Below are 15,473 nucleotides of genomic sequence, written 5' to 3'. Positions count from 1 at the left end.
ATTTGAGAGAATAGCATTGAAACATGTATATTACCATATGTGAAACAGATGACCAGTCCAAGTTCAATGCATGAAACAGGCACTCAAAGCTGGTGCACTGGGACAACCCTGAGGGATGGGATGGGTAGAGAGGTGGGAGGGGGGTTCAGGATGGGGGCCACATGTACACCCATGGCTGATTCATGTCAATATATGGCAAAAATCACCACAATACTGTAAAGTAATTAGCCTCCAATTAAAATAAATAAATAAATTTAAAAAATAAAGACAAAAAAAATAAGTATCTTCAAAGGTTCAAGAAGATAAAGGCAATATTTGAAATTTGACAGGCCAACTCAATGGTTCTTAATCAGGGGCAGTTTTGCTCTTCAGGGACATTTGACAATTTTTGGTTGATTTGCAACATTTTTGGTCATCATAACCAGGTGGGGCTACTGGCATCTACAAGACAGAGACCAGGGATGCTGCTAAATATTACACAATGCATATTCCCCTCAACAAAGAACTATTCAGCCCTAAGTGCAACAGTGCCAAAACTGAGAAGCTGTGCACTAGATACTCTGAAAAAAATGACTATAATACACACCGAAATGCTAAAGAAAACATAAAAAATGTTTGCTCAAATATACAGTTGAGCATGTAAGAAAACAAACTTGTAGGAAAGCAAAAGGAAAAAACAGCTAAAAACCACAGTGATAAGTTGTTTAAGATGTGCCACATACAACAGTATAAAAACAGAGAACATGTAGGAATGAATCTAACAAAGATATGCAAAACATTAACAGAAAAAAACTATAAAAGATTATTGGAAAGACATTAATAAAGACCTAGATAAATGGACAGTTTTACCTTGCTTCTGAATATGGAGATTGAATATAATAAAGATGTGAGTTCTCTAAAATCAATAATCTATGGATCTAAAGCAAGGGACTTATGAGGCAGCAATTTATAAATAGTTTAATAGTAATTATTAATATGAAAAAAAGAAAAGTCAGCAGCAAATATTATACTTAGTGGTGACATGTTAGCAACATTCCCTTAAAAATGAGGCTCAAGACAAGCATGATCACCCCTTCTATTCAACACTGTACTAGAGGACAGAGCTTAGCACTAAAATAAGAAAAAACTTTAATTAGAGCATAAGCATAGGAACCAAAGAACTAACTATCAATCTTCACAGGCAATAAGACTTTCTACATAGGAAACCCAAGTATACCAACAGACAAAATGCTAGAATTCATAAGAAGTTAAGGCTTGGAGATAAATGATTAATAAATGAAAGTCAATTATATCTCTACCCATTAGCAAAAAATAGGAAGAAAATGTAAATTTTTTAAAAAAGAGGCTATCTACAAAAGCAGCAAAAGTTATACGGTATACAGAAAAAAATCTTTCAAAAGATACACAAGACATTAAAGAAGAAATTATAAAACTTTATGGAAGACGTCAGTTAAGACAAAGATAACTGAAGAAATGTACGATAATCATGGACAGAAGATTCAATATCATCAGGGTATCAATTCCCAAATGAATTTCTATAAATTTAAGTCCAATCAAACACCAAAAAAATTTTTACCATGGACCGTGGCAAGCTGATTTTTAAGCTTATATGGAGAAGAAGGGCCAAGAATAGCCAGTACAAGCTTTAAGAATAACCAGTTGAGTGAAGCTGCCTTACCAGATATCAAGATTTATTATAAATGTATAGTAATATGACCCAGGAATAGATAATAGAACAACCAATACACAGATGAGAACTCAGAAATAAATCCACACACTGACGACTAAAGTGATCCTGTAAATCAAGAGGGAAAGGACATTAATGTCCAGAAATGGTGCTGAGACAACTAGTTTTCCATACATACAAAGAGGATAAACCGGGATCCTTTGCTCATACCATTTACAAGCTAATTCCACAAGTACTACAGTCCTGGACATAAAATGTCTAGAAAAGATTCTCCAAGAACATTATTGTAACCTACAAATACAAAAGTGATTTTGTAAGATGTAGCCAGAATATGGAAAGCATTTCTGCAAATCAATAAGCATGTGACAAGCAACCCAAGGGAAAAATAGGCAATAAGCAATTCCCAGAAGAAGAAACCCCAAACAGCCACAAACCATATGAAAAGGTATTGAAGGCAAAATGGTATTCAGAGAAATGCAAATTTAAACTACAGTGAGACATTATTTCACATTGGTCAAATCTGTTACCACATGTCAGAGAAAATATAGCGAAATTAGAAACTTTACACACTGCTAGAGGAATTATAAATTGATTTAGCCACTTTAAAGAACAAGTTGGTAATATCCGGTAAAGATGAAAGCATATGTTACTCTATGACATGAAAATTTTATTCCTAAATGAATATGCTTTTAAAATTCTTAGGTATACCAAAACATGTACATAATGTTCCAAGCATCAGTAAATCTTAGAGCAAAATAATGGTAACCACCTACAAGTCTATTAAAAGAGACTGAATAAAATGTCCCAGTCCTTTGTAAAATACAATACAGCCATGAAAAATGAAGAACTATGAATGAATCTCACAAACAGACAAAAAATAAAACAAATATTTTTGCTAAAAAGCAAAAAGTTGCTAAAGCATGAATATCATATAATTAACTTACATTAAGATCTTAAATGTTAGTAATAATTTGGGGCTTCTCAGGTGGCGCAGCGGTAAAGAATCCACCTGTCAATGCAGGAGCCACAAGAGACACAGGTTCAATCCCTGGGTCGGGAAGATCCCCTGGAGAAGAAAATGGCAACCCACACCAGTATTCTTGCCTGGGAAATCCCATGAACAGAGGAGCCTGGTAGGCTACAGTCCATGGGGTTGCAAAAGAGCTGGACACGACTGAGCAGCTGAGCATGTACACATGCTGAGCGCTCTCAACTTACATTAAGACCCTAAATGTTAGTAACAATACCATATATTGTTCAGGGATGTGTGTATTAAAAATACTAAAACGTATAGTAATAATAAATAATTAACACAGAAAAGTGGTTTCTGTTGTGGGATTAACAGAACATCACTAGATAAAAATACAGAGGGGAAGTGACTAAATTTGTAATATTTTACTACATAAGCTCAGCAATAGATATACAGGCAGTAAAGTAACTACACCTCTGACCACATTCTCTGACCACAGTGCAATAAAATTAGAAGACAAAAATCAGCCAAAAGGAAACCCTGTACGTTTGAACTAAAAAAAAAAAGGAGTTTCTCTACTGCATTTAGCCCTTACCAGTTCAGTTAACAAGTACTGCATAAAAACAACCAGAGCATGCCATATAGAAACTATCTCATAGCATTGAAAATGCTTTCAGAGCTTTTTTGGTGTATACATAGACAATCCTTATAACAAGAAAGCCTAGAAGCATCCCAAAGGTATCATCAAAAAGAACAAGTCCGATTTTATTTAACATGATTCAAGAGAAAGGGTAGAAGGGGGGCTTCTCTGGTTTCTCAATGGTAAAGAATCCGCCTGCCAATGCAGGAGGCTTGGGTTCGATCCCTGATCTGGGAAGATCCCAATACCATGAAGCAACAAAGCCCCTGTGCCACAACTATTGAGCCTGTGCTCTAGAGCCTGGGAGCTGCAACTACTGAGTCCACATGTCCCAACTAATGAAGCCCAAGTGTCAGAGAGCCCATGCTCTGCAATAGGAGAAGCCACCTCAGTGAGAGGCCCATGCACAGCAATTAGAGAATAGTCCCTGCTCTCCGAAACAAGAGAAAAGTCAGCAATGAAGACCTAGCATGGCCAAAAATAAATAAATATATTTTTTTAAAAGATAGGGTAGAAGGGATGGGGAGGGGAGTGGCAGGTAGAATGAGTTCTTAGAGTTTGGTGAAAGGAGAGTGCTCATTACTTACCAGCCCCGTCCTGCCTGAGCTTCCTAGTTCAGCACCACACACCTCCTCTGATGAATGGCTTCATCTCCCTCAGAGACAAAGGAGCTGTCCAAGCCCAATTCTTTCTCTTTCCTCCTTTCAAACACCCAGCCCTCCGGACTGACAGAGACTTCTGTTAGTGTTCTTTCACGCCCACTGTCTTAAGTCATTCACCTTTCCCAGCAGGGCAAAACTGGCAGCTGTGTGTGTGTGTGTGTGTAGAATTTTTAAGGAATTCCCCTTTCTGTCACCCCTCTCTCTGGCAAATTTTAATTTAATGACTGTCTCTCCTTCGTCTCCTCACCCACACAAAATTTCCACAATGGTACAAACTGTCCCCCACCTTCAGAGCCAGAGCAGTTCCAGTTTCACTTCTCAACTAGTTGCGAATGATCACTGAATATACCAAATAAAGCAGATGTAAGTCATGAGGGTTCCCTTCCACTGGTTAATGGAAAGGGAAAGGGTGTCAGCTTCTAGAAGAAGAAACCACTCTAGGTATTTTGAGTAGAAAAACACTGATATAGGCTGTAAGGGCTGGAGGAATGGTCTCCTAACTGAGCTTCTGAGAAAGATTCCCAGGGCTCCCAGAAAGACCTCGTCTTGGCCAAGGCAGTGGGCACGCAGGAGGCTGTCAACAGTAGCATAGAGCTGAAGAACACCCCGGGGCTCCCCTGGTGGCCTAGTGGTTAAGAATCCTCCTGCCAATGCAGAGAACGCGGGTTCGATCCCTGTTCCGGGAAGATCCCACAGGCTGAGGAGCAATTAATCCCATGTGCTGTAACTACTAAAGCTTAGTAGTTAGTGGTAGTTAGTAGTAGTAGGCTCTTAGCGCCCTAGAGCCCGTGCTCTGCAACAAGAAAAGCCACTGCAATGAGAAGCCTGCACACCACAACAAAGAGTAGCCCCCGCTCACCGCAATTAGAGAAAGCCCGCACCCAGCAAGGAAGACCCAGCACGGCCATTTATTTATTTTACTTTAAATAAAGAAATCTTAAAAAAAAAAAAAAGAACACCTCCGTCAATGATCCCAAGATTAGAGGGTCAATCAGCCCCCCATCTGCCTCCTCTGTCCCCACAGCTGGTGACTGGACTTAACAACATGCTGCTCGAACTCCGTCACCACCGCCATGCTTGCCAGCAGGGAAACCAACAAGAGTAGCCAGCTACTTGGTCTCTCCTCCACTTGTTTACAGAACCTGCCCACATGTACCTTAATTCACATCCTGGTTGTAAAGGAGTCTAGGAAATGCAGTTTGTGGTTTTCCACTCTCTAGACCTAAGTGAGAACAGGTCCTGAGCCCCAACTGACATGAGCCACCACAGAAGGATATTCCACAAGAATACTGTTGTCTTCTTTGTGGTTAGATCTTCCGCACAGACCCCAGTGCCTGACTCCTAATAAGCACTCAATTAGTATTTGAATGAGTGAATAGAGTTTCAGAATTTGCTTCAAGCCAATGGTCTCACTTTCTTAGCTCCTCAGATAGGACCTAGAAGCAAGGGCTACAAACCCTTTTCTGGCTAGCACCTCAATTCTCTTGCCCTTTTGCCTCCTCACTGCCAGCTCTGCAATACCTCGGTATGCCAGAACTTTCCAGTTTGAGCACTAATATTTCCATTGTCCACGAAACTTCACATTGGCAAACCGGGATGGTCATGTCAGCATTCCATCCTCAGATGGCAAGCGTCCACCACTCACAAATCTAGAGTAGAAGTCGTGCTGAATGGAGGGGGAAAAATCATCCCACACTCTTGTGGTTTTCAACATCAGCTGGCCCCTTACTGCTGCTTGGCATGCTATTTCAGGACTGCGGTCAGTTCCTTTCAAAAGCCCCTTCACCTCTTCCACCCTCACAGCTTTCTTCTATCCAAACATCACACACTGGAGCCACTTCTCATCGATTGACCTTGCAGTTGATCAAGTGAGCTCTTGCAACCTTCCACCTTCCCCTGCTGTCCCACACCTTCCTGGGCTATCCAATCTCCATTCGCTCTCTTGTCTCCACCCTTTCATCAACCTCTCTCTACCTTCAGGGACTCCTCCTCCTTCAGCTTGTAAACATGTTCAGTCTCTTCCATCTTAAAAATAAAGAAAACAAAAAACCCCTTCAGCCTGAGATCCCCTAGACTTAACCAGTCTTTCACTCTTTTTCCTTTCATGTGAAGCTGGGATTTCAGAAAGGGAGAGACTGCAATGTGTGCTTCAGGTCCTTCAGTGTCTCAACTCACTCAAGATGCCTCCACTGGCATCCCCTCCACCCCACATCCTTTACACAGTGACACTCAGTGCCATACTGGAACCTGAAACAAAGGAGACATCAATAATGTGGATACTATCTTTATTGAGAATTCTGATATTTTCTTCATCATGGATTTTTTGCATTCATGTCAATGTTTTCAAAATCTTGCATTAAAATATTATTTATCTTGATTTTTTCACACCCCCTTAAATGATGGGCCTGGAGTGCCTCACTCTCCTCACCCTAGTGTCCTCACCTGATGGTGCTCTTTTAGAGGCCTTGGTGGCCTCCTAGTGGCCAAATCCATGGTCACGGGGAAGTCATTTTTTACCCAAGCATTCTGATACTATTCCTTGAAACTCTTCTCCCTTGGCTGACTTCGCACCACTACATTTTTTTTAAATTTATTTATTTATCTATTTTTTTACTTTACAATATTGTATTGGTTTTGCCATACATTGACATGAATCCGCCATGGGTGTACATGTGTTCCCCTTCCAGAACCCCCCTCCTACACCACTACATTTTACACTGTCTCCCTCTAATCTTCTCCAACCCCTCAGCACTCTTTTTGTACCTGCTTCTTAAATAACGAGGTGCCCTAGTATCCATCTCTCACCCTGGCCTGTCTGTTCCTCCTGCCTCCGGCCTCCCCATCTCCAAAGAGATCTATCAGAATGAACTTTCTGAAGTTCGTGCTTGGACCAAAGCACTTTCCTAAATTCAGACCTTTCAGTGACTCCTCATCTTCCATCGCAGGTTCCAATTTCCTTTGCATTCAATACCCTTCCTGGTCTGGCACCTGCCTTTACTTCTCATTAACACACACCTCGCACATTTGGCTTCAAACCAAACTCAACAAGGAGTTCTTACCCACACCTTTGACCTTTGCCTGGATTATCTGGCAAAACCATGCTCAGCTTGCAGGGCCAGCTAAACTGTCTCCTATGTGTAAAGCTTTTCTGGGAAGAACTCACCCAGACTTGGTCGGTAGCTCCTTTGTTCCATCACCATATTATGTATATAAAACTTTGTGGCACCCAGCATAGCCCCAGTAGGTGACAGTAAAATGTCACTTAATCAGGCTTTTCAATGTTTCTCACAGAATGCCAGCTTTGCCTGCAAACCACCTGGTATCAAAAACACGTAACATTCCCAGTAGCATAACTGCCAGTATGACTGGTTTCCGGCATACTTAAACCTATTCCAGGACAGATACACTTAATAGTCCCTTCTTTGTACTGCTTTGCTCATGGCATGGCCTGAAAGCAAGGTCATATTCACTGAGCCACAGCATGCAAGCAAATGTCATTTCTGATCAATACAACACAACTGAGTAGCAATGTGGAGAAGCCTGCCTTGCCAGCTGCAAAAAGCAGCATGCAAGCCTGGAACTTTCAGGTGTCTGGGAATCCCCACTGAGATGAAGATGAAGTGCCTGAGAGAGTCATCCAGAAGCTTCTAAAGAGATAAAGGAAGAAAGGGTTACATGATCCTGACCACGTTATAGGAGTTCAGTAGATGCACCCTGAACATCACAGGACCCACCCTCCTCCTCTTAGTGTACAGAAACTGTGGATGTGGGCTCTGTGTGTGGCAGTTTGAGCAGCCAATATAACAAAAGCAGCGTTTCTCCATCCATGGGCATTTTAACCCAGAGATAGTGCACAAAATGCCATTTTGTGCCCAATATTTAAAATGACATGTTTAGTAACAGATCATCACGTGGGTCCTGACTTCTGAATGCTGCAGAAATTGTCTAGAAGACCATGTACTGAAGCAGAAGCATAAATGCATTCCAATTTGGAATTATTTATTGCGCATTTTTAATTTTTAATGTGTTTCATTTTTTAAATTTAATATTTAATGCATACTTTTAACCACTGATACATTATGTATGTGAAAATACAATAATGTATCAGTGGCTGTGCTGTGCTTAGTCGTTCAGTCATGTCGACTCTTTGCAACTCTTGCGGACTGTAGCCCGCCAGGCCCCTCTGTCCATGGGGATTCTTCAGGCAAGAATACTGGAGTGGGTTGCCATGCCCTTCTTCAGGGAATCTTACCGACTCAGGGATTGAACCCGTGTCTCCCACATTGCAGGCGGATTCTTTACCGACTGAGCCACCAGGGAAGCCCATGAGTGGCTAAGAGGATGTATTAAAAAATTATTATATTTGGCTTCCCAATCATACATTTCAATTATAGCGAATTGCCCACAAACTACAGTTGATCTCAATTATAAAATGACATAAAATTAGAAGGTATATCTTATAAAGTTCTTTGATGAAGCTCAGCCCCATGACTCTCATGGAAACTCCTACAAATTTCAACATAACATTACCTCACATCACTTCTCTGATTCACAATAGCTGGATCTGGGCTACAGAAAATGGGGGAATGAAAGAATTCCAGAAGGAGAAAGAATCTAGACCAAAAGGAGGTGGTGAGTCATCTAACTGTACTGAAACATGAGCAGAATCACTAGGGAAAACTACTTAATGCAGTGGCCCACTCCTCCTGAATCAAAGCAAATTTTCACCAGGGCAAACTTCCCCTGGAGAGCGCAAGCACCCAGAAGTATCTCCCCTCCCTTACTTACTTTCTTCTTGAGTACTGTCACATGCGGTAAGCTCCCACTCATCTACGTTAGGTTGTAGTGGAGTCCTGGCCAGGACTGCCAAGTTTACCCTCCTAGGTCTTGAACAGATTGGTCATCATTACAGGGCCCCAGAAGGCCTACACTTGTGTCACGCCTACTCATCCTTACATAATCTACAAGGAAGCAAGATGGAGATGGTGGTAGAATGAGAAACATGCTTAGAACCTGGTTGTCAGATCCAGGAGACAGAGCTTGTGAAAGGAAGTTTTTGCAATTCTATGGAGTAACAATGCTGTTGTTTGAGAACTGGGTGAGGCCCCATGCGGGCTTCACTGTTGGCTCAGTGGTAAAGAATCCACCAACCAATGCAGGAGATGCAGGTTCAATTCCTTGGTTTGAGAAGCTTCCCTGGAGTAGGAAATGGCAACCTGCTCCAGTATCCTTGCCTGGAAAAGTCCATGGATAGTGGAACCTGGTGGCTACAGTCCATGGTGTCACAAAGAGTCAGACACGACTGAGTGACTGAGGACACACACTGTATCGAATACAGTAGTACAGTATTACAAGCCCAGGACATTCACTTGATGCCAGCCCCTGTAGGCCAGCTATTTACTCTACTACTGTACTTTCAAAGTACTGTACTGTAAGATTAAAAATGTTTTCTTGGAACATCACTGAAGGTCCACTATTTCCGACTCTGTGGTTTCAATGCAAGAGGCTTGGGTTCTGAAGCAGAAGGAAGATGGGTAAAGTGATAAGAGATTCATTTCCTGTGAACAGAAACTCTAAGACAAGAATAGCAGGACAATTAAGAAAGGAAGACTGAAGGTAGCCACCGGAAACTTACATAGCAGGTAAACCCCTAAATTTAGCTGGACTGTTCCCCACTCCTTCCCTAATACTTTAATCTCTGTTCCAACTCTATAACTTTGCAAGAATATTTACCTCCATCTGGAATGTCCTCTTTACTCTCCACCTCTATAAATTAATATCTAAACTTTTCTCTGGCTTCCCAGGTGGCATAGTGATAAAGAATCCACCTGCCAATGCAGGAGATTCAAGGGATGTGGGTTCCATCTCTGGGTCAGGAATATCCCCTGGAGAAGGAAATGGCAACCCACTCCGGTATTACTGCTTGGAAAATTCCATGGGCAGAGTAGCCTGGCGGGCTACAGTCCAAAGGGTCGCAAAGAGCTGGACACGACTGAGCACACAGGCAAACTTTTCTCAAAGCCTAATTCAGGTTTCTCTACTCCTTGAGGCTCCCTAAATGATTCCAGCCCACATAAATCCCCTGAATAGACTAATATAATATTTACTATATAAATGATATCACTTAGTCCTTAAGAAAAGAGACAGCGAGGAGGCTGGGCCACACATTTCTCATTCTCAAAGTCAGGAGACCTCTTAGACTATACATGCGCAGAAAGGCTCCTTAGAGGTCAAAAGGGAAGAAGGCCAAGAGATCTTCTACCCAAACACCTCTGCGGTAGAATCAACTTTGGCTAAGAATGCATGCACACACATGGGAGGAGGATCTTGAGATATACCAGATACAGACTCTGAACCAGGCAAATCAAAATAACTGGCCAAAGGAAAACCAGAAGAAACGCCTCGTAAAAGTGATTAAAACTGCCACAAGGGCAAGATTCAGGGACCCTCACTCTAGGTCTGCCTGTGTGTCTATTCACACATATGGTGCTCTTTTTCCTCCTAATGAATATTAAACTTATTTCATTACTTTCTGTCTTTGTGAGAATTCTTTTCCTCAAAACCAAAGGACCAGGGCCATGTCACTGACTACTGGTCAGGTGGCTAGGACTTGGTGCTCTCATTGCTGTGATCCGGCCTCAATCTCTAGCCGGGGAACAGAAGCCCCTCTACAAGTCACTGCAGGCTGAGGCCACCTAAGATCATACCTATCCCTGGTCGAGGAACAAGATCCCACATGCCATTCGGTGCAGTCAAAATTAGCAAGAAAAAAAAAAAAAGTAAGAGAATTTTTGGCCTATCACTAAAAATACAAATTAAAAAAAAAAAAGAAAGAAAGAAACTGAGGAATGGATGATTTAAAAAAACCAAAGGAGAAAAAAGATTAATGACTATATCCTTTACCCCAGAGCAACAACAAAACAGAAAACTTTGGTTTTGTGTTTGTTATGTATTATTTTTTGGAAAATATTATAAACCTATTACAGTACAGTACTGTATAGCCATGGAGAAGGAAATGGCAACCCACTCCAGTATTCTTGCCTGGAGAATTCCCATGGACAGAGGAGCCTGGCAGGCTACAGTCCATGAGTTCGCAAGAGTTAAGACACAACTTAGCGACTAAACCACCACCACCATTGTATAGCCAATTGTGTTAGTTGGGTACCTAGGCTAACTTTATTGGACTTAGGAACAAACTGGACTTACCAACATTCTCTCTGAATCGAACTTTGGGCACTTACTATACTTGGGACAGGATAGAAACTGCAGGACAGCATCTGACGCACCAAGCTGTGGCTTCCAAGGCAAGCATTAAGCTACTGTGGGCTTCCTGCCTGGCAGCCTGCCAGAAACCACAGCCCAAACCAAACTTCTTGCTCCAGAACTCTTTGCCCCCACACCTTAAAAACTCAACAGGTGCACATCACATGCGTGTCTCTCCAGACAGTAGACTCTCCCTTGTGTGGGCAAAGAACCCACCTGGCGTTGGGGTGGGGGATGGGGGCGGTAGGGGGGATGGGGATTACTTGTCTCAAGCCAAGACAACAGTGGGCATGGCAGTTGCTGGTGATGGGACTTGAGGTCGCCCCAGGGACCAAACCTATATTTCCTTTTCAGTTGTGAACAAGTCCACTGCCACCACTCAGAAAAACTACCCACGACTACCCCGCCGCAACACTTCAGTTGTGCAAGATTTCCAGGGGGCAGGGGCAAGGGGCCCCTGCGGGCCTGCATGTGGATTCACCTTTAAGAACGGGTGCCAGATGATAAATAACAGTGTTAAATGAAGTGCAAATGTCACTTTCAAATATAAAACATGAAGTCGTTAGGAAAAGCCATTTTAATCAGGATGTCCAACCCAGAAGCTATAAATAAAACAAGTGTTAACACTAAAAATGCAACTTCTGTAGGGCAAACACATTCAAAATTCCCTTCCAAACCCGAGTCTTTTTTCTTTTTTAAGTGTTGGAGTTAGGCCAAGTTTCTCTTTTTTTTCTTTGGCTCTCCCAAGGAAACTTTTTAAAGATTATTCAGGGGAACCACTGAAGGGAAATTACCCAGAACTCCGTTTATCTTATCTGAAATCTCTTACCTGAAGCAGGTCAAGCCCTCAGAGCCCTGTCTTAGTTTTAAATCATCATGTTTTGTCAGTGTCCAACAAGCTCCCTATTGGCTCTACGTCTCAGTGTGTAAACAAATTTCAAATGTCAACAAATGACAACTATTGGAGAACTTGAGCGTCCTTGAACTTACTTCCTGTAACCTTCAACTAAAAACTTGTTCTGAATTTCAGTGGCCTTTGTTCTATTGCCTTACACTGTTAATATTTAAAAAAAAAAAAAAAAAAATGCCCTGACCAGACATTCCCCAGTTCCTTTTAAGGGAAAAAGCGGGGGAGGTAGGAACAAGTTTATTTCAAGGCTCTACAAAAAGTCTTATCAATCAGTCACTGCGAACTTTCCCAAGGCAAGCTGTTCTTCCAGTTTGCCAAAACACACATCACACACTGCTTTAGGAAATAGCAGCCCTAACCTACTTCACCAGGCTATTGCAAAAGAGTAAAAATTCCCGTCTGACCAGTCGCTTCCGCGGAGATACACTACCGCACAGAAAGTCCCAGTTCTCATCAACTTTGCCAAAGGAAGGCTGTCAAACTTTTCATCAGGTCATGCCCGGAAGCGAGCAGCCCTCGGGATGTTCTCAAGCAAAGTTTACAAGACACTGGGGATCTGCCACCAAAGTTGCGGTTCTGGGGCTTCATAGTTGGGCGAGTCTCTGGGTCTGGGCGATCCCGCGCCCAGATGGATACCTGGGATCCTGGGAGACTCAGGCGGCCCTCCAGCGCTCCAGCTGGTCTGGGGCCCACGGGGCAAACCGAAGATAACAGATCTGGGAGGGGAAGGAGCGGGTGGGAGGAACTGAGCGAGTAGCATTGCCATTTATACCCTACGATGTGTAAAACAGCTAGTGGGAAGCTGCTGTGTAGCAAAGGGAGCTCAGCCCCACGCTCTGTGAGGACCTAGAGGGGTGGGATGGGGGCCTGGAGGGTGGGAGGGAGGCTCAAGAGGGAGCGGAGGTACTATACTTATGGCTGATTCTTGGTTGTTGTTCCGCAGAAACCAACACAACATTGTAAAGCAATTGCCCTCCAATTAAAAACTTAAAAATTCATGAACATAATATCTCTCTCTCTCTCTCTCTCTACAGGACTGAGTCACCTGCTAGAAGTCCCACCCCTCCCCTGCCCCCTGCCCCACACCCCCGCCCAGGCGCAGTGCCAGGAAGCGCCAGTCCGGGTGAACTCGAGAGGCAACGTGGGAGGGTCGGGGGTGGGGGGTGGGGGGTGGGGGTGCACCTACCGTCCAGCCTGCGGCGAGGCTCTCCTCGGGCGGCAACCCAGACTTCACCCCGACGCCTGAAAATCCGCAGGCAAGATGGAGAAAAAGAAACCAAAAGTCTGAAAGCAGACGTGGCTTTCCTGTCCAGTCCGCAAGCGCTCTGGCCTTCCTCTCCCTGGACTCGTCTCTCATCCTATAAAAAGTTTTCACTTTATAAAAGTTTGATGGTCCGACATTCACTGTGTTAGACCCAGAGACCCCACTCACCCGCCCTTCCAGTAGAACCGATGCCAGGCCACAGCCCCCTTGTCGGCTATTTCCTGTTTTTACTTCCCTACGCGTTTGCTATGAACTCTGGGCGGTTGCTTACCAAGCAGTTCTAGTTGTCTCTAGCAACAAGTACTTGTAGTTTTGTTGCTGATGTACTGGAAAATAATAAATAGCAAATGTTAAAGTGTTATACGATTTATTCCTCACAACTACTTTCTTCTGATTTTTTTTTAAGTTTCTGAACTTTTTCTTGAAATATATTTAAACTTACAGGAAAGTTGCAAAAATAACTGGAAATGGAAATATTCCATTTCCCAGAGCCCTACTTGAATTTCTATAATACCAGATAACAACATCAGAAGAGGTTTAGCAAAATTTAAGGGGTGGGGGCTGGAAGTGGGAGGGGATAAACTTCACTAAAGTAATCCAGTCAAGCCACTAAATAAATAAGCAAGCATGCAACAAGAAATGAGGTTGGTGAGGCTGGTAAGGGAGGAGGAAACAAATACCCAGAGCTGCTATATTATCTAAAATGTCGAGTTTTCTGTACATCCTTCTATATTTAAAACCTATAACCAGCAAGGACCTATTGTATAGCACACGGATCAAATTATGTGGCAGTCTGGTTGGGAGGGGAGTTCCGGGGAGAATGGATACATGTTTATGTATGTCTGTGTCCCTTTGCTGTTCAACTGAAACTATCACAAAACTGTTAATTAGCTATATACCAATAGAAAATAAACTGTTTAAACTTTTAAAATATAAAATAAAATGTCCAGTTTCTAGCTCAAAATTATGAGGCATGCAAGGAAACAGGAAAGTATGACCGAAACACTGGGAAATAGGCAACAGAAACTGCCTTTGAGAGCAACAGGATGTTGGATTTATCAGAAAAAAAGTTCAAAGTAGCTATTATAAGCATGTTCACAAAACTAAAGAAAATCATGATTAAAGTATGACAATAATGTCACACCAAATAGAAATATCAATAGAGATATATTCAGCTCCTAGAGCAGGGATGTGACTCTGTAATTATAGAAATGAACCAAAGAGAAATTTCTGAATTTGAAAAGTACAATAACTAAAATAACTTTATTAAAGGCTTAACAGGAAACTCAAACTGGCAGAAGAAAGAATAAGCTATCTTAAAGACAGATAGAGATTACATTCCCAAGAACAGAGAAAAATAAAAAGAACTTCAGAGAAATGTGGACATCATTAAGCACACCAGCATGTGCATAGTAGGAGTACTAGAAGAAGAGGGGAGTGAAGAAGGAACAGAAAAAATATTCAAAGAAATAATGGCTAAAAACTTTCCAAATTTATTGAAAAACTATCTCACGTATCCAGGAAACTCAACAAATTCCAAATGGGATGAATGCAAGTGATCTACAGACACAACATAGCAAAAACGCTGAAAGTCAAAGGAAGAAATCTTGAAATCAGCAGGAGAAAAATGACTCATGACTTACAAGTTAATGCCAGTAAGATTAATAACTGACTTTTAAGGAAAAACAAGAGAAACCAGAAGGCAACATCATAACATATTCAAAGTACTCCAAGAAACAATCTTATGAAAATAAGTTGGTGAAATAAGGTGAAATGGTTTCCCAAATAAACAAAAACTTAGAGAATTTTTGCTAGCAGATATGTCTTGCAAGAAATACTAAAGGACAAAAGCAAATAACAGGTTAAAGCAATAACCCCAGACAGTAATTCAAATTTATACCAAAAGAAAAACAAAACATCAGAAAAGGCAATTATATAATTAGAAGAGACAGTATAAATGAATTTTTATTAAAAAAATATAATGGATGATTGTGCCTGTAACATGAAATTAATATGTGTAATGTATTTGCTAATAACAGCACAAAAGAGGTAGGTGGGAGGAAAGCTACATTGGGAT

General features: G+C 41.9%; 1 protein-coding gene across 12 annotated transcripts in view; it reads right to left on the bottom strand.

Annotated features, from left to right (window-relative positions):
- CFLAR (CASP8 and FADD like apoptosis regulator) overlaps window positions 1-13,600 on the bottom strand; it is a 53,959-nt gene extending 40,359 nt beyond the window's left edge. For 9 of the 12 annotated variants that reach the window (XR_014079991.1, XR_014079993.1, XR_014079992.1 and 6 more), the window contains exon 1: window positions 13,319-13,600. The gene's annotated coding sequence lies outside the window, so the exon portion shown is untranslated. Of the gene's footprint in view, window positions 1-13,314 lie in introns of all 12 variants that reach the window. The other 3 variants (XM_081581866.1, XM_081581869.1, XM_081581868.1) reach the window with 2 other exon arrangements.
- Between the last annotated feature and the right edge of the window lie 1,873 nt (window positions 13,601-15,473).

Source organism: Giraffa tippelskirchi, chromosome 3 (genome assembly GCF_054371585.1).
Source record: "Giraffa tippelskirchi isolate mGirTip1 chromosome 3, T2T-mGirTip1v1.2.pri, whole genome shotgun sequence".
In the NCBI taxonomy this organism is placed as follows: domain Eukaryota; kingdom Metazoa; phylum Chordata; class Mammalia; order Artiodactyla; family Giraffidae; genus Giraffa; species Giraffa tippelskirchi.
The sequence above is the reverse complement of the archived record's forward strand: the minus strand, read 5'-3'. Positions and strand labels throughout refer to the sequence as shown.